Below are 23,257 nucleotides of genomic sequence, written 5' to 3'. Positions count from 1 at the left end.
GCATTTTAAATCCAAAGTTGTTGCCTTAGAGTATCAGGGTAGGACATCTGAGTGTCTCCAATCACTCAAGTTTAGTGGATGGTGAATTTATCATCTGAGTTCTGAAACCACAGGGGTGAGGGTCCTGAAACCAAGCTGTACCCTGTTCAGCTGACAATAATCCTGGAGAAGCCATCTCCATGGTACATGTAAGCACGTGATGTCCGGAATAGGGAACACCTGGCTGCTTACATCTCTTGGTCTCTATAGAGTAGTGGGAGAACTGAGATCCACTGAGGAGGCCTCTTAAGCATAGACCAATCACCTAGCAGTGACACTGGGTTCCTGGCTTGTTCTCCTGTTTAGGCCTCACTGAGGTCTATGAACACTCTATGCATTCTCCCCATGCAGGTTAACTTGTGTTCTTCTACCTACAGACGCTGGGAGAGAAACATCATCCCCTGGCACTGACCTAAGCAAGAATCAGGCCATGAAGGAAAAGGAGAGGCTGATTAAAGAGCTGCAGCTCATTACCGAGGAGAGAAATGACCTGAGAGATCGCCTGAGGTTTCTGACAGAGAGATCCATGAAGAACAGGTATGAATCGCTCCAAATGCTCTTGTTTCATTCCTGGGTCTGCAAGGTCACCTTTTTCTTATCCTGTTAAGGTTTTGGGTTCTAGAAAGCTGTGCCTCCCTAACCACCCTGTGCTAAACCTCACCTCCCATATAGTGGAGATTCAGAACCTGACCCTTCCTGAGGAGTGAGATTGAAAATGGACTCATCTGCTTCCATTTATTTAAAAGCAGAACTTGTGGTCTGAATGAAGAATTCAGGGATAAATTCAGGGAGAGTGAGTTCCCAGTGTGCATTTGCAAAGCCCTTGACAGCTGGTGGCTTTGCAAGATTGTAATTGCAGTGAGTTTATGGTGAGTCTCTGTACTTGCTAGGCAGGGGACTGAGTGCTGGAAGATCCAGGCAGCAGCCTGGGGTAATATAGGACCCACCCCGAGTTCATATATTCCTAAATGCCGATGTTCATTGTATTCTATCATTTGGGGCCAGGCCAAACTTCAGGCCAAATCCATATTATGAAGACCTGGAGAGAATGGAGGAGGCGGTCATGTCAATTCTGCACAACTTAGAGATGGAGAACACTGAGGTCCATGAGAACAACCATAAGCTGAAGAAGGAGATTACCTTCTCTAGGTAAGACCTGGTCAGATAGGCTATCACTTGTGGAATGGCCATTTCTGACTTTCTTTGTTCTGGATTGGACGGTCTTCAGCTCTGGTTCTATCTCTTGTGCTATTTACCCATCAGTCTTCCAGGGTCATTAGGACTCAGTTTTCAGTTCCATAAAAGACTGTTCCTCATCCCAGGATTGTCTAGGCATCTTCAGAAGGCTCTAGAGAGAACAGTACTGATTGAATTCAGCAGAAGGTTATTAGGCTGCCCTGGACCTATGGTGTCACACCAGGTTTTACATAACTCAGTGGGTGGACCACATGGTTAGCATGACCTTCTCTTGGTTCTACTGACCTCCTTTGAAGGTGTTGGCCCACTACTAATTGATGTTGGCCCCATGCATTGGGCTTTCATGGATAGTTGTAGATCCATGTTCTTTCTCAGAGGTGTGGACACTAAATGGTGTCAGGCCAAGCAAACAATTTATTCTTCCCCGAATTAACTCTTTATGGTTTGTGCAGCAGCCTTATATGTATCAAGATGCATTTTATTAAGTCTTCATGGGTATCTGGGACCTGGTAGAGTTAGTGGGACTTGGGAGTAGGAATGGGAGAAAGGGCCAGCATGATCTTACTATGCAGACTGTATTTCCAGAAACCTGCTCAGCCAGCTCCTGATGGAGAACACATGTAGGAAGAAGTTGGTCCCACTGAAGCAGGAGAACAAGGAGGGACATCTTGAGTGTGCACTGAACCAGAAATATTTGGTTGACTTCAACAAGAAAGATAAAGACCATCAACGGCCAGAACCAGCATTATCAGGTAGGGACGAGCAGATGTGTTAGCTTAACAATATCTGATAAAATTTGCCAATTTGATACATCTTTGCTTCTCTTACCACCTTTCTAATTTACACTCACAACCAGCCAACCACCTCATGTAATGGAATTGTTCATTGCTCTGCCTATGCACAAGTATTCTAGGAAGTTAACCACTTTTCAGAAACTGAATTATTGTGCAAGCATATTTTGCTGCTCTTTTTGAAGCTGCAGTCTAGTATGGTGACAGATGAATAACATATCTCATTATTGCATATCCATGTTATAGATTGGATCCTATGTAGAGTTTTGAACAATTTCTTGGTTCTTGAACAATTGACACTCTGTGGTCATGTGACCTCTTGTGTAGGAAGCACCTTTGGGATAAGAACCAAGTGCAAGTGTCAAATTAGTACTTGTCATTGGCTTTATCCTTGGTGACAAATGGACATCTCCTTTCTTCCTGCAACCCGATGAGGTCTCTTCCCATTGCCCTGTTCTTGGTTTGCACTGGTATAAGTCTGGGTCCCAGATTGGCAGCCCATATTACTGTGAGGCTTGCTGGAGATTTTGCCCTGCCTGCAGAGTTAGCAACAATGATATCAGTTAAAAGGTCCATGTCGACTGTCCAATAGAACTGAGGTGGTAGAAGGCAGCATTCTGACAGCTGGCTTGCATTTCCCCACCAAATCAGTGTCTGAAAAACTGCCTTCCTCTCCCAGGTCTCAGAAAGTGCAAGAGAGCTGGAATTGGACACACCCCAGTAAGAGAGCTTCCTGAAGAATAAGTTGCTTTCTCAGGAGTCCCTGATGACCAACATCCTGAATGGTAACATTTTTTGGATGAGTATTCATCCTCTGCGTTAATTTGTCATTTCTTAGAGACCCTAAATTTATATAACACTGAGCCAGCCTGACTGATTGAGGTCTTACTCACTTTCTTCTTCAGAAAACAGCACTTGAGAGACAAATGGGGGACCGCCTTTCATTATGTGTGCTAGAGGAGAAACAGCAATACGTCTGTGCTTCTAAATGTTCGTTAAGAATATGCTTTTAGAAATATTTTTGTTATGATTTTAATTGAAGTTTTCTTTTTGTTGTTTCATATTTATATGTTCTTGTTACTATTTTTACTTTAAAATATTTTTAAATATTTTTATTCATTTTAATCCTGTTTTGTTGTAAAAATGTATTTGTTATGAATAAAAATTGAATTCTATCTCTTGACTCTTAAGACCATCTTTCTTACTCAAGGGTTCTGTCCCTTCCTGTGGACCTAGAACTGACAGCTACAGATGGATCTCTGCATGTTCCATGGAGCCTGGGCTAATAAGTGAATTCAAAGTCACCAAGGGGTACTCAGTGTGACAGTGTCTTTTGTGTGGATAATGTGGCTGTTTCTCGGACACACACTTTATGATGTAATCACTGACATGCTTTACCCAAATGTTAGGGTCCTTGTGGTTCTTCTGAGAGAGCAGCAGATGCTCTACCCTGTGAGTCATCACCACAGCTCCTGCAGGTGGCTTTTGTTATTCCACAGGAGGTGCTGTATTAGGTGGACAAGATCACCTATGATTAAATAGAGAGATCTCAGGAGATGTGTATTCACAGGGAACTTACTGAGCCGTACATGCTCAATGTGTTAGCTTGCCAGGCATCCCTACAGAGCTCTGGTGTTCCCACTCCTCATTGTGGGTCAGGATCATCCTCCAGCACCACTTAGTTTTCATATTAGAGCAGATCTTTCACCTGTTATCAATGATGACCATATGTATTATGCACATCTGATAAAATACAGAATAGAAACTAGATCCTGTAAGCCAGCTTGGCATAATGTGTTCTATTAATAGCAAGAAATGTATCTTAATCTAAGCAGTTTAGGGGAAACCTCAAGAGCATACATAGTGAATGCTTCCTATAGCTGTGAACACAGGTTTCTTTTGGAGAGCAGGCCTGTGCAGGCCCAGAACCTAGGTTGGGCAGTTCAAGCTACCCTTTTTCCATGGCCAAACTGGGATCATATTGAGAATGTATTTTTTCCAGGTGACTGATTTCCAATTTATGGAATTGAACTAACTTACTGAGAGTGGAGGTGACTCACAGAGTTAAAGTACAGAAGGAGGAATCCAGAATGTCCACAAAAACTTGCTGTCACCCCAGGGCTTTAAAAGCTCAGCAGCTAGAGAAGCAATGTAGTATTTGGTTATTCTCATGCTTAGGTCTAGTCATTCATTATAAGCTGAACATGACACAAAAAGAATCATCTGTGTCAATATAGAAGCTAGTTGTAACTAGATTCACCCCACACTATCACATCACTACCGTATTTGAGGTTCTCAGTTACTATCTAAGAACCTGGAAGAGGCTGGGTCTTGCTACACATACTCATAATTTATGTCTTCATGACACTGTGTGCTTTGTTCTGTTAATGCTACCATTGGCATACAATACCTTGGATACTTTGTGCTGACATCTGTGACCTGAGACAATAGTTCATGTCATGCCTAACCTGAATAAACTGTCCTTAGAGTACAATGTGGTATTAGGGGCCTTCTTTTCCTATGAGATAGCAAAACATTTCCAGTCTTCAGTCAAGTCTGTCAGCCATTGTCCAGTGCCTGTCTTGAGATGTCCACATTTTCAGCTGAGAGTCTTCATCCAGGCTGCTCTGTAACTTTGTAGAAGATTAAATAGGTCCCAGCCCTAGGATTTAATTCATTGTGACTGTACTTGCCGAACATTCTCAAAGCCCTCTGATCTACCCTAGCCCTCTGTGCTTTAGAGAAAAAAAAATAAAGAACGACATTGCACTTGAAATTTCTCCCCCAACAAAAGGAGAGCCTGCATAGGTCCTTTAAGTAACTCTAAGCCCCAGGTTCCCCACAGCTCCCTCCATTGATTCAATTATTTATCTGTTTTCATTATTGCTCACTTTATTTTTGGTGTGCAAAGAATATGCACCATGTCAGTAAAGTGTGTGTGTGTGTGTGTGTGTGTGTGTGTGTGTGTGTGTATGTGTGTGTGTGTGTGTGTGTGTTTGTATGGGGAAGGGTCCATAGTAGAAACTGTTGAGGTGCATGCAGACTCATGTTACTACTGCCCCATGGCACCTTGCAGGGAGCACTGAAATGGTGGGCTACTTTAATAAATCCTAAACCGGGCTGTGCATGGTTTGCAGTGAGATTGTGATGTCATCCCCACTGGAGAGAGCAGCAAAAGCTTCATTTATTACATGCTACTTTTACCAAGGTGAGGCAAAGCCTCATCTTATAGAGTGTCTTGTAGGATTTGACAGCAGGAAATTAATTCAAGGCTCAAATCAAATCAATCAATTACAAACAAAGAGAAAAATACAAAGAGTCAAGGGAAACACGAGCTGTGTGTTGGTTTTTTGTTTGTTTGTTTGCTTGCTTCCTTTTTTTTTTTTTTTTTTTTTTGTTGAGAAGGTCCACCAGAGAGACAACCTCTTCCTCAAACAAACTATACACCAGAGAGACAATACCTAAACTGACAAAATTAGAAATAAATGGGGGATATAACAATAGACAACCAACAAATTCAACAATCCTCCCTGGTTTGAGTGCCCCGGGGAAGTTGGGAAGCCACTTTTCGCTCTCCTGTGTGACTTTCCCTGCATAGTGAGCTCTCCTGCAGGAGATGCTTTCACATCCTTCTTTAAAAGCACCTGTTCCTCAGAACCAGATCAGCTGTGAAAACAGGCTTCTTCAAGATAGTGTGAGAGCTACCCCTCCCAGCTCAGAGCTGCAACTCCATAGGATCCTCCACTCCCAGTGCTGTACGGGTCCCATGGAGAAGTCAGAGCAAAGTGCCCCTTCTGAGAAGTGACTTAGAACAGAAGGTTCAGAAGTGACAGTCAACCCCCAAGTGCTTCTTCCAGGAGAAAGCAACCAGCTCTTCTTATGAAACAGTGTAGGCTCCCACATGACCCAGGTCTGTGACTGGGAAAGATTTTCTGGAGCTTAGTTGCCCAGTCACAATGGGGCTACATTCTTGATCCATGATCATTCTACAAAAAAAGGTCCTCCCCCTCCCTCCCAGGCCTTCAGTTGAACCGAGGTCCTTCCAGGACCAACAGACCTGAGAGAACAGAGTGCATCTCAGGGGAGAGAAGAGGCCCGAATGATTTTAAATGGGAGAAAAACCCCATATCCGCCATCTAACAACGTTAGGGTTTGTGCATATGTGGACTTCAGAACCTTAAGGTCAGATTTTCTGATAACAGCTGCTGGTGAAGATGAAGTCTGCTGTGGGTGGAATTGTCCCAGGCAGGGAGGGGATCTGACTCTGCAGGCCTGGCCAGCTTCTTCATTCTCCTGAAACTAAGTGTTGGTCAGCTGTAAATCTTAAGTGAGAGTTGGTTTTTGTCAACTCAAATGGATGAATTTCAAGTCTCACACACTATGTGAGACACACATTTACCCACAGGGGATTTGAACTCACTTCTATAGAAGTGACTGGGGCGAACAGAGGGAAAGCATTCTCACCTTTAGCATTCTGTCTGTATCAGAGACGACGGGGACTGGCTTCCTGGACAGACATGTCCAAGCAGACACACCGTGTAATGGGGGAAAACTGAGGTAAGAAATGTCCTGGGGACAGTGATTTCAGATTGTGCCTTCAGCCAGAAATCTCTGTTGCCATTAAGTCAAGCAGCCTTGGGCCTCCTAAACCTTTCACTACGTCAGGGTGTCTCTGCTCTCACACCTGCATCAGGTCCTCCTCAGATGAAGGCTTCTCAAAAAAAAAAAAAAAATATATATATATATATATATATATATATATATATATATATATATATATATAAAGCAATGTTTCTCAAGCAGTGGGGTGCAACCACTCACAAATTTATATCAGATATTATAACTTATAAGAGTAGCAATATTTGTTATGAAGTAGTAATGTAATAATTTTGTGCTGGGGGTCACCACAGCATGAAGAGCTGTATTAAAGGGTTGCATCATTAGTAGGGATTTGAACCACTGCCATAGAAGCTGACACATGGGAGCAGACTCCTCATGTGAGTAGAGACCCATGGCAAGGGATACTGTGTCCTACCTTAGGACCCAGAGGCAGAATCTACCCCAGGAGTCTGTGGGTCACCTTGTCTTAAATTCTTCCAGGGTCAAGAATAGCATTGGTCATCTCAGCAGAGTCAGCTTGCACAGCCCACATCAGGCCCATGGCTTCCCTTTACAGAGAAAGATGTGGGTCTAAGTGACAGCCAGTGAGACTGAGGGGACCCTGATACTCATTTGCTTTGAGCTGTGGTTTCTTCACCTGTAAAATGGACGTGTTTCTGCTGAATTGGGTTGTTGTGGAGATTAACAGAACATACAACCTGCTCAGTGTCTGCCTGGCATGGACACCTGCTGGTTAAATGGAAGCGCTCGATGGTGATGCATTTAAAAGTAGAATCTCGAGCCCCATAGTGTTAGATGTCAGGCGACATACAGGGGTTGTAAGGGTTTTGTGATTCCAAGAGAGCCTTGAATTAAAACCAAAGGATCTTGTTTTAAATTAAAAAAAAATAATCAAGTATAAAGTGCCAATATGAAATAATCATAAACAGAAATGAGCTAATTCCTGGAAGTCATTTAGTTTTACATTCTCTGCTTCTATTTTCAAGGCATCTAGAGTAGCACTGTACGAGATCCTAAAGCCTTCTCTTATGGTGCTACCCATTCTTTCCTGTCTCCTTGAGGACTTCTCAGGTGACTTAAGAAAACCTGATTTCCTTTCAGATTGTCCCCAGCTGCTGTGATCTCTCTGTCCATGGGCATTGCCAAAAGCTGCAGAGCCAATGTGTTGTTTCACAACACAAAATTTCCAGACATCAATTTCACCAATGAAGTCTCAGGAATCAGATGCCGAATTCAAGTAAAGCTCCCAACTGTCCTTCCTAATTCACTGTTCCCCCAGAAGAAGAGCATTGTAGCTCCCTCTGCACGCTTTCTTAAAAATCCTTCAACTCAAAGACTTTCCATTGCCCTAGTTATCTTCATTTCCTATCAAGTTGTGCCTTGATCTGCTCTAGACCTAAGTGCCCTTTAGCTTTGCACTAAAGGTGTGAGGTAGGTGAGCTGAACAGTAATAAAGTCCATGTTCACAGTAAACAAAGAGCTCTTGCATTAAATGTCTGTGCCCTGTCGATGCTATATCACACAATAGTGTTTCATTAAATAATACATTAAGGGAGATCACAGTGTGATCAAATATTTTGTAACATAACTTAGTAATGTTCTCTCTATTACATAAGTCAAGTACTATCCTGTGTATTCTGGTCTTTTTCTCTCATGTCTGTGTTCATCACCATGGGAATCCCAAGGAACATCAATCCTGGGCTTTTGAAACTGTTGCATACAGCCAATTGGGGACCAAAACTACCCAGGAGACTACTGATACTTGACGCACATAAAGTCACCTCCCTATTTTCATATACTTTATGGCAAGAACTCACCATTGCTGACCAGGTCTCATTATCCAACGTGCTCCTAAATGGAAGAGTTGGAGTCAAGGAGGTCATTAACAAAGCACAAAACACCCATCTCAGATAAATATGTATGCTTTTTTGAATTCAAACATCCATGGATGTCAGGACACAATTAAAAGTCCAAACATAAGGATAAGAGACATAGAAGAGAATTGAGATTTCCAGTTCATAGGTCCAGTAAACATCTTCAGCAAATCATAGCAGAAAACTTCCATAAGGTAAAGAAATAAAAGGCCATAAAGGTACAGCAAGCCTACAGAACGCAAATTAATTTAACCAGAAAAATTTCCTCCATTCACATAATAATTAAAACACTAAATGCACACATAAAAGAAAGAATATTATACGGGGTAAGGTATAAATATCCAGTAACAAATGAATTCAGACCTATCTGATTTACACCAGACTGCTCAACGGAGACTCAAAAAGCCAAAAATCCTGGACAGATGTAATGCAGACCCAGGTTCTTATACCCAGCATAATTCGCAATCACCACGAATGGAGAAACCAAGACATTTTATGACAAATCCAAATTTAAACAATATTTTTTCTCTAAGAAAGCATAACCGAGGACAATAGGAGGAAAACTCCAAGAAAATGAGCTAAACTATACCCAAGAACAAAACCAAGAAATTAATCACCTCACAATAATTTAAAAAAAAAGAGAGAGAGAAGCACACAAACATAATTTCCCCAAAACCAGAAAAAGAGGAGAAAGCAGCAACTATTGGTCTTTAATATCTAACCAGACCCTCTGTTACCAACCCCCCAGCTCTTAGGGACAAAACTGCCAGCCAAAGTGTATACAAGGATGGGTCTATGGTTCTAGGTAACTGTGTAGAAGAGGAGTGACTTAAGTGGAATCCATGTGGTGGGAGGCCATTGACTACCCTGAGGCCTGTTGCCCCACCAAAAGGAGAAATTAGAGGTGTGAGGTGGGAATGGGTATGTGTGGGTGGGGGAACACTGTCATATAGGCAAAGCTGAGCAGAAATGGGATGTAAGATTTGATGAGGGGAGTCTGGAAAGCGGGAAAACATTTGAAATATAAATAAATAAAATAACCAATTAATAAAAAAAATAGCTGAAAATAAACTAGAAAGTGAAAAGGTAAAAGAAAACTGACACCAAAACAAAACTAAAGAAATCCCTGTAGTGTATTGGTCTAATTCTGCTTGTATTTAATGCTAATTTGTGGAACTCAAGACTGGTTAACCCCAAAGAAGCTGACCCTGCTCCCAGTCAACTGTGATTATGAAGAAGCCAACAGCCAACAGCTGCACAGCAGAGAGATGGGGGAGGGGAGCTTTGAGGGCTTTGCTAGAGAGGATCATGAGGAGGGAAGAAGGAAAAAGAAGCTGCCAAAGAATAAAGGAAGAACATGTGTGATGGAGAGGAGAGAGGAAGAGGACAGCAGCCATGGTTAAGGGAGAGGAGAGCCTGGTCCTGAGGGCTGTCCAAGGGGAACAAAGAGCAGCCAAGATGCTACACAGTCAGTAAGAGTTGAGCGTTATTGTTTGGAAAGTAGATCTGATACCATGGAGGGCAGGCAGCTGCCCAGCTACTGTGCTGATTAGGGCATAGTATACATAAATTTAACACAATGTGCATAACCAGTAAGACAGCGCTGTAGAGGATCCTAAAAGGATTACTTTAGTTTGAAGGGAAGGATAAAATGCCAGAGGAAACAAGAAATAATTTAATAAAACTATGACAGTCAATCAAAAGAAGCCAATAAAAACCACAAAAATTAACAAAATGACAAAATTTAATACATAGTTTTAAATAATCGGGGGCTGGGGATTTAGCTCAGTGGTAGAGTGCTTACTTAGGAAGCACAAGGCCCTGGGTTCGGTCCCCAGCTCCGAAAAAAAGAACCAAAAAAAAAATAATATTTGCATGTCACTAAACTCAATTCCCCAGTAAACAGACATACATTTAGCCAGAAACAGGATCACCATCATGAGAGATGTAGAGGATATACTAGGGAAACAGACTAAGACACAGGTCCCTATAGCAATTCTATGCAGTTTCTCTATCAATAAAAACCAGCAAGTTCTAGAGGTAAATGTCTGTGTTAGTGCTGACCTACACCACCAGACATATATTTTCTTTCAAGTAAATAACAAAATAATGGGGCTTACAATGTAATCAAATATCCTGAAACATGAGTTTGCAGTGTTCCCTACACTTTTTAAATCAAGTCTGACTGCCATTTTGTTTGTTTCCAATCCTGTCTGAGTGCATCATCAAGGGAATCCCAAGGGAAATCAGAAATGGGTTCTTGAAGCTGTTGCACAGGGCCAGTATAGACCTAAATACCACAGAGGAAACCTTGACTCTTATCACAAGGTACCATTCACCATCCCTCTTGTCACATAATTTATGGCAAGATATCACCTCTCCTGACCTTAGCTTCTTCTCCTAAATGATGCTGAAGGGAAGATTTGGTGTCAAGGGGTCTGGATTCAAACCACACCAACACTGAATTCATGTAAATAGGTGTAGTTCATTGAATGCACACACCAATACAGTTCAACCAGAGCAACAGCTCACAACTGTGTACTGGACATTGCTATGGCCCAGCTCATTGCAAGACCCACATGGGCTCATGCACAAGTGCTGGAAATGCTGCTGTCTATGGCCCTGACTCAGGCCATTTTACACATAATTGTTCTTATTTTCCTGGATTCTAATGGGTCCTACGTGAAACTCATAGTTGGGGAACTTGTTAAGATTAACAAATCTCATAACATACAGAACATAACAGGGTATGTGACCAGCACCACACAGTTCAATGTCAGATTTTTTTGTTTTTCTTATTTGTTTCTTGGCATCCATGATGTGGAGGCATATTACAGAACAATAGGAAAGAGCTGGCTGCTGTGTAACAAATTTGCTGCTATTAAGGTAGGTACGGGGGAAAGTTCTCAGCAGTAGCCCTTAAGATGGGAAGGAGATGATGTGTTTGATAACTGAAAGGAACTGCCTCAGCTGTGTTTCTCTGCCTGCTCAGTGCCCATTCAACATCACTCTGTCCCTGAAGAGGAACTCAAGGTCTGCCCCCTGCTGCCTGTGAGCCAGGACTAGGCACAGAAAGGCAAGGCCACGGTGCTGGTTTCCAATCCCTCAGTAATGCTGGATTTCCAATAGCGTACTTGTATACACAAATACAGTGCGGTAAGATACAATAGATACTAATCATTTCTCATATAGGGCAGCAGTTGATTGACTACAACTAATTCTATTTAAGAAAAGAGAAAGAAACCTGGCTCTTGTGGAAATATACAAAGAAATATATATGGTGGTGGGGAATGAATTCTGCCATGGACTGAACTCAGAAAAGAGAGGTTGGGAGAAGGATGCATGGTTAAATAGCCCACCAGGTTCACATTGTGTCAACTTGATTTAATCTAAGGACAAAGAAGTGGAGTTTCTCTGATCGCTTTCTTCTAATCCCTTTAAAGCATCACTGGGGTTTGAACTCAGAACTTCACACTTCTTGATGGGGCAACAACACTCAAGGAAGCTTGAGACTGTCATAGGCACAGTATTATGCTACATATACAGAGTAGAAAATACTAAGATGTTCAGATGGTGGTATCCATTTGTATGCACTCTTAATGTGGACCTAAGGAAAGAGAGAGATCAAGGTCCTTAGAATAGAAAGATCAGTTCCAGTTTTTTTTTCTACCATTCCAAACTGAACGGCTGGTAGGGAGAGAATGGTAGATAATCGAGAATTAGTAGATGATGCTTTGAATGAAGTGTGGGTTTCTGTGCTGGTTTTAGACAGGATCTCAAGTATCACATGTTGCCCTCTCCCTGGCTGGCCAGGTTCACTCTGAGCTCAGATGAACCTCCTTCCACTTTCCAATACATAGGCTTACAAGAGTGGCCTCCAAGGACTGTGAGGACAGCATTAGCCTTTGACAGTTGAGGTGTGTAACCCACAACTATAGTTTTAGCCACGTTTTCCCATATCTACCAGCTATTTCAGATTGTTGCTGTTAGATGCCTGACAATCAAGGACGCAGAAAAATACCGTGATAGAGAGCAAGGACATGGTGATCACATCCTTGCCTCTTCTGTATGTTCTGGATGAGGTTTGTTAAAATTCCAATATTGCAAAAATCTTTATATATGGCCCATCACATTAAGGGTCACTGTGCACTGTTCTATCTAAAATGGCCTAATCAGAACTGACTACCATATAACACTTCCTGCAATCTTCATATGAGAGAGAAGCTTGAGCTTTTTGTTTTGACTTTTTCTCTTCTCTTTCTTTCTTATTTTTTGCTATATAAGTTGCTATATGAATTTGCCCCCAAAATTTGAACTACGGAAGTGATCTATCAGTGTTAATGTGTGCATTCTATAAAGTATTCATTATTTACTATGATAGATGGTTTTGTGTTTGGTGGGGTGGCCATTTCCCAGTGTACAGGTGCTGGGACCTTGCTCTATCCACTTAATGGATAAGCACCATTTAGCCGTTTATGTGCATCCCCTATATCTCTTGACTATTTTATTTTTCTGATAAAAGCACATGATGTATCTTACTCAGGCCTGTGAGCAGTGCTCCTTTGGCAACATTGGTAAAGAGAAGAGAACCCCACAAGCAGCATGAGGTTCCCTTCAATCGTGGTCCCAATATTGCACTTTCCTCTGCCAACTGGTCTCCACACTTTTCCTAGCACCATAAAGACTTCAACTCTTTCTCCTAAGGAATATTCTGGCAATTGTCGATTGCTAAGCACATGACTTCATGAGTGTTCCCCTAATACACACCTATGTTGTAAACTACCATGCGGACTATTTCTTGATGTGATTTAAAGCACCTGTACAAAATGAGACAAAGAGAACTTTTGACTGCATATTCAAGCTGGTGTGAAATCTCCGGAAGTTTTAATGGCTAACATTGGTGAATGTGGACAATTTGAGTTAGTGAGACATTTTTGGGCAAGATTTGACAGGAAACATTCATTTAGATGCATAGGGATTACTAAGGGTTTTATAATCAAGCCTTGAGGAAAATTTGGCTTTGGAAGCAGGAGATGCTCAGTGGCTCTGCCCCAGGAAATTCTCCTGGAAAGGGCACCTCAGCTTATGCTCAGTACAGGGAGAACATTAGCAGGAGGCAAAGTCTGTTCCCCATGACATCAGCTGTCCCTTCTTGGACATTCTATTGTCTCCTAGAGAGTTCTGGCATCCTCTGTGATGTCACCAGTGTTGTAGTGACAACCAGTGCCCTAGTTTCTCTCAGTCTGAGTCTGGAGGTTACAAGCTAAGACATGTTTTCCCGTCTTCGCAAGCGTTTTGGGAGGGGGAATGTCGATTCTGGAGAGACTAGAGTGAAGGAGTCTGGCCTTTGTCTCAAAGTAATGATGGACAAAGACAGCACTTCTGGGGATTGTTTAGTAAGTTCTGGGCAGTATATTTTGAGCTTCCTGTCAGGGTGGCTGCAGGCTTAAGGTGACCTTTCTAGCCATGGGCCACAACAACTGGAGCATCTGAAAAGGAATTGAATTTCCATGAATATTACAATTTCTTAAAATCAAGGATTTCAGAATTTTAGTTTCCCATCCCCACTGGGAGGATATGGTAAGGCTAATGCTATTATACTGTGAACTCCTGGCCTTTATTTTTCAGTTCATTTGTTATGTTACATTGATATAAAAACACCATCAGGAGTCATGGAGGGTCCACCTTTTCTGAGTTTAGACAGGGCAGTAATGTATTTCACTATCATTGCTTCTTTAAATACAGTGGATATCTGACAGTAGGAACAGGGGGAGAATTGTGCTCCAGGCAATAACCTTATGTTCTTAGACCTTCTCTGATTTCTTCTAATTGCAGGGTCATCCTTAGCTTTATATATTAGAGGTTGTGTGTTACAAACATTTTTCTAAAATACCAAAACTATTTGGAACGTGTAGACCAAGATTCAGCCTGTAACCCATTGGCACTTCGGGGGTTTGGTATTTCAAATAGGGGAATTGATAAGTGTGTTGACCATGTCCTCCCTGGAAATGCGTTTTAAATCCAAAGATATTGGCCTAGAATATCAGGGTAGGACATCTGAGTGTCTCCAATCACTCAAGTCTTGTGGATGGTGAATTTATCATCTGAGTTCTGAAACCACAGGGGTGAGGGTCCTGAACCAGCTGTACCCTGTTCAGCTGATAATATCCAGGAGAAGCCATCTTTGTGGTACATGTAAGCACGTGATGTCCGGCATAGGGAACACCTGGCTGCTTACAACTCTTGGTCTCTATAGAGTAGTGGGAGAACTGAGATCCACTGAGGAGGTCTCTTAAGCATAGACCAATCACCTAGCAGTGACACTGGGTTCCAGGCTTGTTCTCCTGTTTAGGCCTCACTGTGGTCTATGTACACTCTATGCATTCTCCCCATGCAGGTTCACTTGTTTTCTTCTACCTACAGACGCTGGGAGAGAAACATCATCCCCTGGAACTGAGCTAAGCAAGAAGCAGGCCAAGAAGTAAAATAAGAGGTGGATTTAAGAGCTGCAGCTCATTACAGAGGAGCGAAACGACCTGAGAGATCGCCTGATGTTTGTGACAGAGAGATCCATGAAGAACAGGTATGAATCGCTCCAAACGCTCTTGTTCCATTCCTGGGTGTTCAATGTCACCTTCATCTTATCCTTTTAAGGTTTTGGGTTCTAGAAAGCTGTGTCTCTGTAACGACCCCTTTTTAAACCTCACCTCCCATATAGAGGAGATTCAGAACCTGACCCTTCCTGAGGAGCGAGATGGAAAATGGACTCATCTGCTTCCATTTATTGAAAAGCAGAACTTGTGGTCTGAATGAAGAATTAGGGGATAAAGTCAGGGAGAGTGAGTGTCTAGTGTGCATTTGCAAAGCCCTTGACAGATGGTGGCTTTGCAAGATTGTAATTGCAGTGAGTTTATGGTGAGTCTCTGTACGTGCTAGGCAGGGGACTGAGTGCTGGAAGATCCAGGCAGCAGCCTGAGGGGCCTGGTCCCAAACTGTTCATCTCAATGCTTGACTAGAAGGTCTCAGGCTCAGGCCTGTTTGTTATTGTCTGTGTGTCTTGCCCTCTGAGACAGCAATGGTGCATGCAATTTCTCCTGGTTGTCACAGTGCTGTCTGTTTCCATATTTCTCTTTCTCTTTCTCTGACTCTGTTTACATTTCTCTTATTTGTGGCTGTGTCTCAGTCTGTGTATGTTCATGTGCACACATCCAAATGCATATGTACAACATTTATATGTTTATATTTCCCTCCAAATTTGAGTCTACGGGTCTATGTCTTGGCCTGAGTATTTACCCATGCTACACTTTCATGGAGATGTGAGTGCTTTGTTCTGGGAGCCCCACTGTCAACAGCACAATTATTTGACTGTGTGGTCACATTTGTCTGTAAAGTTGTATCCATTGGGCAGATTATTATTTTGTGGCCAGATGTGATCTCTACTCCATAATTATGTGTAATGCCTGTCTCTACACTATTAGTTATTCAGAATGAATAATTCTTGTTGTCAAAGCAGGAAAAATCAAATCACATTTTCTGGGTGTGTAGGGGAGTGCCCGGAAGAGCTGTGGCTGAGGCTTTTGATAACATAACTGTCTTGGCTCCAGGTCCAGTCTTCTGTATTGAACAATGGGAGCCAGGAAACCCTCCATCTGGATGCTGAGCTTCCGGTGTCCTGGCCCCAGAATAACGTTTCTGAAGCTGAAGAAGATCCCAATATATAGAATTCAGAAGGTGTCCTTCCAGGGCTGGGGTAGTACAGGACCCACCCTGAGTTCATATATTCCTAAATGCTGATGTTCATTGGATTCTATCATTTGGGGCCAGGCCACACTTCAGGCCAAATCCATATTATGAAGACCTGGAGAGAATGGAGGAGGCGGTCATGTCAATTCTGCACAACTTAGAGATGGAGAACACTGAGATCCATGAGAACAGCCATAAGCTGAAGAAGGAGATTACCTTCTCTACGTAAGTCCTGGTCAGAAAGGCTATCACCTGTGGAATGGCCATTTCTGATTTCTTTGTTCTGGATTGGACGGTCTTCAGCTATGAGTCTATCTCTTGTGCTGTTTACACATCAGTGTGCCAGGGTCATTAGGACTCAGCTTTCAGTTCCACAAAAGAGTGTGCCTCATCCCAGGATTGTCTAGGCATCTTCATAAGGCTCTAGATAGAACAGCACTGATTGAAGTCAGCAGAAGGTTATTAGGCTGAACGGGGCCTCTGGTGTCATACCAGGTTTTACAAAACTCAGTGTGTGGACCACATGGTTAGAATGACCTTCTCTTGGTTCTACTGACCTCCTTTGAGGGTGTTTGCCCACTCCTAATTGATGTTGCCCCCGTGCATTGGGCTTTCATGGATAGTTGTAGATCCATGTTCTTTTTGAGAGATTTGGACCCTATTGATGCTTGGGCCATCAAAAAAATTTCTTCTTCCCTGAATTGGCTGTTTACTGTTTCTGCAGCAGCCTTATATGTATCAAGATGTATTCTACGTCTTCATGGGTATATGGGTTCTAGGGTTGTTAGTGGAACTTGGAAGTAGGAATGGGAGAAAGGGGCAGCAAGATCTTACTATGCAGAATGTATTTCCAGTAACCTGCTCAGCCGCTCCTGATGGAGAACACATGTATGAAGAACTTCGTCACATCTATGCAGGAGAGCAAGGTGGTACAGATTGATTGTGCACTGATACAGAAATATTTGATTGAATTGAACAAGAATGATAAATATGAATAGGAGATGACCAGAAACCGCCAGACCCCAGCAATATCTGGTAGGAATAAGCAGCTGTGTGAGCTTAACAATATCTGATACCATTTTCCAATTTCATACATCTTTGCTTTCCCCTACAATCTTTCTAATTTACACTCCCAACGAGCCAACCATGGCCTGTAATGGAATTGTTCATTGCTCTGTCTATGTACAAGTATTCTGGGAAGTTAACCACTTTTCAGAAACTGAACTATTGGCAAGTATATTTTGCTTCTCTTTTTGAAGCTGCAGTCCACAAATGGTGACAGATGAATAACATATCATATTATGGCATGACTGTGTGATATGCTATGTAGAGTTTTGAACAAGGTCTTGGTCCTGTGACAAATGACATTTTGTGGTCATGTGACCTCCTAGGTAGGAAGCACCTTTGTGGGATAAGAACCAATTGCAAATGTTGAATTCATCCTTGTCATTGACTTTTATCTTGGTGACATATGGACATCTCCTTTCTTCCTGGAACCCAATGAGGTCTCTTCCCATTGCCCTGTTCTTGGTTTGCACTGGTATAAGTCTGGGTCCCAGATTGGCAGCCCACATCACTGTGAGGCTTGCTGGAGATTTTCCCTGCCCGCAGAGTTAACAACAATGATATTAGCTAAAAGGTCCAGGTCGACTGTCCAATAGAACTGAGGTGGTAGAAGGCAGCATTCTGACAGCTGGCTAGCATTTCCCCACCAAATCAGTGTCTGAAAAACTGCCTTCCTCTCCCAGGTCTCAGAAAGTGCAAGACTGCTGGAATTGGACACGGACCAGGAAGAGGACTCCTGAAGAATAAGTTGCTTTCTCAGGAGTCCCCTGCTGACAAACATCCTGACTATTAACAACATGTTTTGGATGAATATTCTTCCTCATAGTTAATTTGTCATTGCTTAGAGACCCTAAATTTATATATCACTAAGCCAGCCTGACTGATTGAGGTCTTACTCACTTTCCTCTTTAGAAATCACCACTTGAGAGACAACTTGGGGGACGGCCTTTCATTATGTATGCTAGAGGAGAAAGAGCAATACATCTGTGCTTCTAAATGTTTGTTAAGAATATGATGTTTAGAAATATTTTGTTATGATTTTCATTGAAGTTTTCTATTTGTTGTTTCATAGTTATATGCTCTTGTTATTATTTTTCATTTTTAAAATACTTTTAAATATTTATATTAATTCATTTTAATCCTGTTTTGTTGTAAATTGTATTTCTTATCAATAAAAATTGATTTTAATCTCTTGACTCTTAAGACCATCATACTTATTCAAGGGTTCTTTCTGCTCCTGTGGACTTAGAACTGACAGCTGGAGATGGATCTCTGCATGTTCCAGGGAGCCTTGGCTAAATAGTGAATTCAAAGCCAGCAAGGGGTACCCAGTGTGAAGTGTCTTCTGTGTGGATAATGTGGCTGTCTCTCAGATGCACACTTTACTATGTAATCACTGCCATACTTTACCCATACTGTCATGTGTTCTGCTCACCTTAACATATAACAGTCTGCAGCTCACATTCATTGTTGACCCTGTGCCCCACATATTGAGTAATATACACTCATTGCTGTACAGCTACAGAAAAATTGACAACATTCTCAAAGGAATACAGAAGTCATCCTAATGGAGAACCATGTGCTTCAGCTTTTCTTGCAATACAGCATCGATATTTACCCCAGAGATTATGACCTTCAATGTCATGCTGGGAAACAGGTTTTGACAGATGCTCTTGTCCTTGACCAGAAGTATGCTGTGTTTTTATTGATGTAGATTAGACTTAGTTTTATCATTTATGTCAATGGGTCTTTTTTTCTTCAGTCTGTCTGTGGCCTGTCCTGGGTGAATTTCCCTCATAGTCCAAAGGAAGGAATCCCATTCCCCGTTGTATATTATTGTTAGGGACCACGTGGTTCCTCTGAGAGAACAGCCGATGCTCTAATCTGTGAGTCCTCACCCCAGCTTCTTCAGGTGGCTTTTGTCTTTCCAGGGCAGGTGCTGTATTAGGTGGACAGGATCACCTCTAATTAAATAGAGAGATCTCAGGAGATGTGTGTTCACAGGAAACTTACTGAGCTGTGCCTGCTCAATGTGCTAGGTTGCCAGGCATCCCTACAGGGCTCTGGTGTTCCCACTGCTCATTGTGGGTCAGGATCATCCTCCAGCATCACTTAGTGTCCATATTAGAGCAGATCTTTCACCTATTACCAATGAGGACCATGTATATTATTCACATCTGATAAAATACAGAATAGAAACTAACTTGCTGTAGGCCAGCTTGGCATAATGAATTCTTTTGATTGTTAGCAAGAAACTTATCTTTATCTAAGCAGTTTAGGGAGGAACCTCAAGGGCATCCATAGTGAATGCAGCCTACAGCTGTGAACACAGGTTTCTTTTGGAGAGCAGGCCTGTGCAAGCCCAGAACCGAGGTGGGACAGTTCAAGCTACCCTTTTTCCATGACCAATCTTGGATCACATTAAGACAGTATTTCTTCCAGGTGATGGATTTCCAATTTATGGAATTGAACTAACTTACTGAGAGTGGAGGTGACTCAGAGAGTTAATGTACAGAAGGAATAATCCAGAATGTCCACAAAAGCTTGCTGTCACCCCAGGGCTTTTAAAAGCTCAGCACCTAGAGAACTAATGTAGTCTTTGGTTATTCTCAAGCTTAGGTCTTCTACTCATTATAAGCTGACCATGACACAAAAAGAGTCATCTGTGTCACAATAGAAACTAGTTGTCACTAGATTAACACCACACTATCACATCACTACCGTGTTTGAGGTTCTCAGTTACTATCTAAGAACCTGGAGGTGGCCTGGGTCTTGCTACACATACCCATAATTTATGTCCACATTGTCAGATGAGAGTCTTCATACAGCCTGCTCTGTAATTTTGTAGAAGATTAATAGTGTTCTAGTGAGCACAATGTGATTAGGAAATCAGGGGATCCCAGGAGCCTCTCTGACTTCTAGCCCTCCATGCACTGACAGATGCAGCCAGAGGACAAGGGGCTGTCGGTTCCAGGACTCTCCACATCCCTGCTGGGGTGCCATGCCCAGCCTGGAGAGTGAGGGTCGGTCCTGCTGTCCCCAGTCCCTCATGCCCAGAGCCTATCCACTGGCTGGCTGGGCTTGGCTTTCCTGTGCCTGGCCTTCCTTTGCCCATCCCTGCCCTGCCTTGCCCTGCCCTGTTGACTCTCACTACTTAGGCCAAAGAATTTGAGATTCGGGCTCCCTGGCCCTGCATTCAGAGCCTCTGGGAAGCAAGGAGACCCAAAGGGACAGACCCCAGGCCTGGCCCTGGAGTCCTGCATCTCCCCCTACCCAGAGGTGTACTCCACAGTTCTCCACTCCAAGTTTAGTTTTCAGGGACCCCAGCAGGTGGCGCTCGTTGCTGAGCCTCACATGTGAGCCTGGGATAGTGGTGGGATGTAAAGTGCTGGAAGTCTTTCAGAAAATTCAGGCTTTTCTCAAACTCTGACCATCCAGTGCCCTCCCTGGTTCACCCACCCTGTGGAAGGTGGGAATCCACTTTTCAATGTCCTGTGTGACTTTCCCTGCAGACTGGGCTCTCCTGCAGGAGATGCTTTCACATGCTTCTTTAAAAGCACCTGTTCCTCGGACTTAGATCAGCTGTGAAAACAGGCTTCTTCAAGTCAGTGTGCGAGCTCCCCCTCCCAGCTCAGAGCTGCAATACCATAGGATCCTCCAGCCCCAGTGCTGGGTGAGTCCCCCAAAGGATTTAGAGCAAAGTGCCCCTTCTGAGAAGTGACCTAAGAACAGAAGGTTCAGAAGTGACAGTCAACCCCCAAGTGCTTCTTCCAGGAGAAAGCAACCAGCTGTCCCTTTGAAACAGTGGTGGCTCCCACATGACCCAGGTCTGTGATTGGAGAAGATTTTCTGGTATTTAGTTGCCCAGTCACAGTGGGGATACATTCTTGATCCATGCTCATTCCTACAAGAAAAGGGCCTCCTCCCCACCCAGGCCTTGAGTTGAACCCAGGTACTTAAAGATCAACGGACCAGAGAGAACAGAATGCAGTCCAGGGGAGAGGAGAGGCCAGAATGATCTTAAAGCAGAGAAAAGCCCCATATCGGCCATCTAACAACTTTAGGGTTTGTTCATATTGTGTACTTCAGAACCTTAAGGTCACATTTTCTGATAACACTGTTAGGAGAAGCAGAAGTCTACTGTGGGTGGGATTGTCCCAGGCAGGGAGGGGATCTGACTCTGCAGGCCTGGCCACCCTCTGTGTTCTCCTGAAAATAACTGTTGGTCAGCTGTAAATCTGAAGTGAGAATTGTTTTTTGTCAACTCAAACGGATGACATTTCAAGTCTCACACACTATGTGACTTTACACACAGGGGACTTGAACTTACTTCTAGAGAAGTGACTATGGGCCATCAGAGGGAAACCATTCTTGACTTTAGCATTCTGTCTGTATAACAGTCTACAGGGACTGGCTTCCTGGACAGACAAGTTCAAGCAGACTCACATTGTTATGGGGAAAACCTGAGGCAAGAAATGTCCTGGGGACAGTGATTTCAGATTGTGCTTTAGCCGGGAATCTCTGTTGTCATTAAGGCCTGCTAAAACATGTAACTAGTTCAGGGCATCTCTGCTCTGACAACTGTTCCGGGTTCTCCTGAGAAGAAGGCCTTACTTTAAAAGTATTTCACAGAGCAATGTTTCTCAACCTGTGGGTCTCGACCCCTTCCCAGGCCCTTATTTTATGATACTTTGCCTATCAGATATGTTGCATATTATGACTTACAAGAACAGCAATATTAGTTACAAAGTCGCAATGAAATAATTTTATGGTGGGGGTGACCACAACATGAAGAGCTGTATTAAAGGGTTGCATCATTAGGAGGGATTTGAACCACTGCCATAGAAGCTGACAGATGGGAGCAGACTCCTCAGATGAGTAGAGACCCATGCAAGTGATACTGTGTCCCACCCTAGAACCCAGAGGCAGAATCTACCCCAGGAGTCTGTGGGTCACCTTGTCTTAAATTCTCCCAGGGTCAAGAATAGCATTGATCATCTCAGCAGAGTCAGCTTGCACAGCCACATCAGGCCCATGGCTTCCCTGTACAGAGAAGGATGTGGGTCTGAGTGACAGACAGTGAGACTGAGGGGACCCTGATACTCATTTGCTTTGAGCTGTGGTTTCTTCACCTGTAAAATGGGGGTGTTTCTGCTGAATTGGGTTGTTGTGGAGATTAACAGAACATACAACCTGCTCAGCGTCTGCCTGGCATGGACACCTGCTGGTTAAATGGAATTTGTTCATGGTGATGCATTTAAAAGAAGAATCTCTAGCCCCATAGTGTTAGATGCCGGGTTGTGGGGAGTGGGTGTGGCGGCAATCCCAAGATGGCGCCCGGGACTGCTGCCAAGCCTTATGACTAGCACCTGACTTCCCCATACATCCAAAAGTAAGCCACGCCCATCGTGAGAGCTGCGCAGGCGCACCATGACACAAGATCAGGCCATTTGGCGTGGACCTATGAACTGAGACTATGTAGACTGGACTGATGGGGCGTGGTTACTGGTTTTTTAGTAGGGAGTGTCCTTGGGGGTAGGAGATTGCTGCTTGCATGCAGAAAGAAAGGTTCCTGAATAAACTGCTTTGAGAAGAACTTCGTGGTGTCTCTCCTATCTGCAGGATGGAGACGGAGACGACACCGGTGCCATACAGGTACTGTAAGCATTTTGTGACTCTACGACCACCTCAGATTAAACCCGAAGGCTCTTTTTTTTCATTCTTTTCTCCTTGAGGACTTCTCAAGTGTCTTTCCAAAAGGTGATGGCCACACAAATGGTTCCCAGCGGGTGTGATCTCTCTGTCCATGGGCCTTCCCAAAAGCTGCAGAGCCAATGTGTTGTTTTACAACACAAAATTCCAGACATTAAGTTTACCAATGAAGTCTCAGGAATCAGATGCTGAAGTCAAGTAAAGCTCCCAACTGTC

The 23,257-nt window shown here is 43.2% G+C and overlaps 1 long non-coding RNA gene across 2 annotated transcripts; it reads left to right on the top strand.

Annotated features, from left to right (window-relative positions):
• Positions 1 to 13,709: 13,709 nt before the first annotated feature.
• On the top strand, positions 13,710 to 18,475 carry LOC134483529 (uncharacterized). 2 transcript variants are annotated; one of them, XR_010060354.1, is made up of 3 exons: positions 13,710 to 14,101; positions 14,945 to 15,104; positions 16,346 to 18,475. It is a non-coding gene; the product is annotated as an uncharacterized LOC134483529 (long non-coding RNA). The 2 variants fall into 2 exon arrangements; XR_010060355.1 differs by having other exon boundaries at positions 16,126 to 18,475.
• The last annotated feature ends 4,782 nt before the right edge of the window (positions 18,476 to 23,257 follow it).

Source organism: Rattus norvegicus, chromosome 19 (genome assembly GCF_036323735.1).
Source record: "Rattus norvegicus strain BN/NHsdMcwi chromosome 19, GRCr8, whole genome shotgun sequence".
Lineage (NCBI taxonomy): Eukaryota > Metazoa > Chordata > Mammalia > Rodentia > Muridae > Rattus > Rattus norvegicus.
Note: the sequence above shows the minus strand (reverse complement) of the source record. Positions and strands in the feature narration are given on the sequence as shown.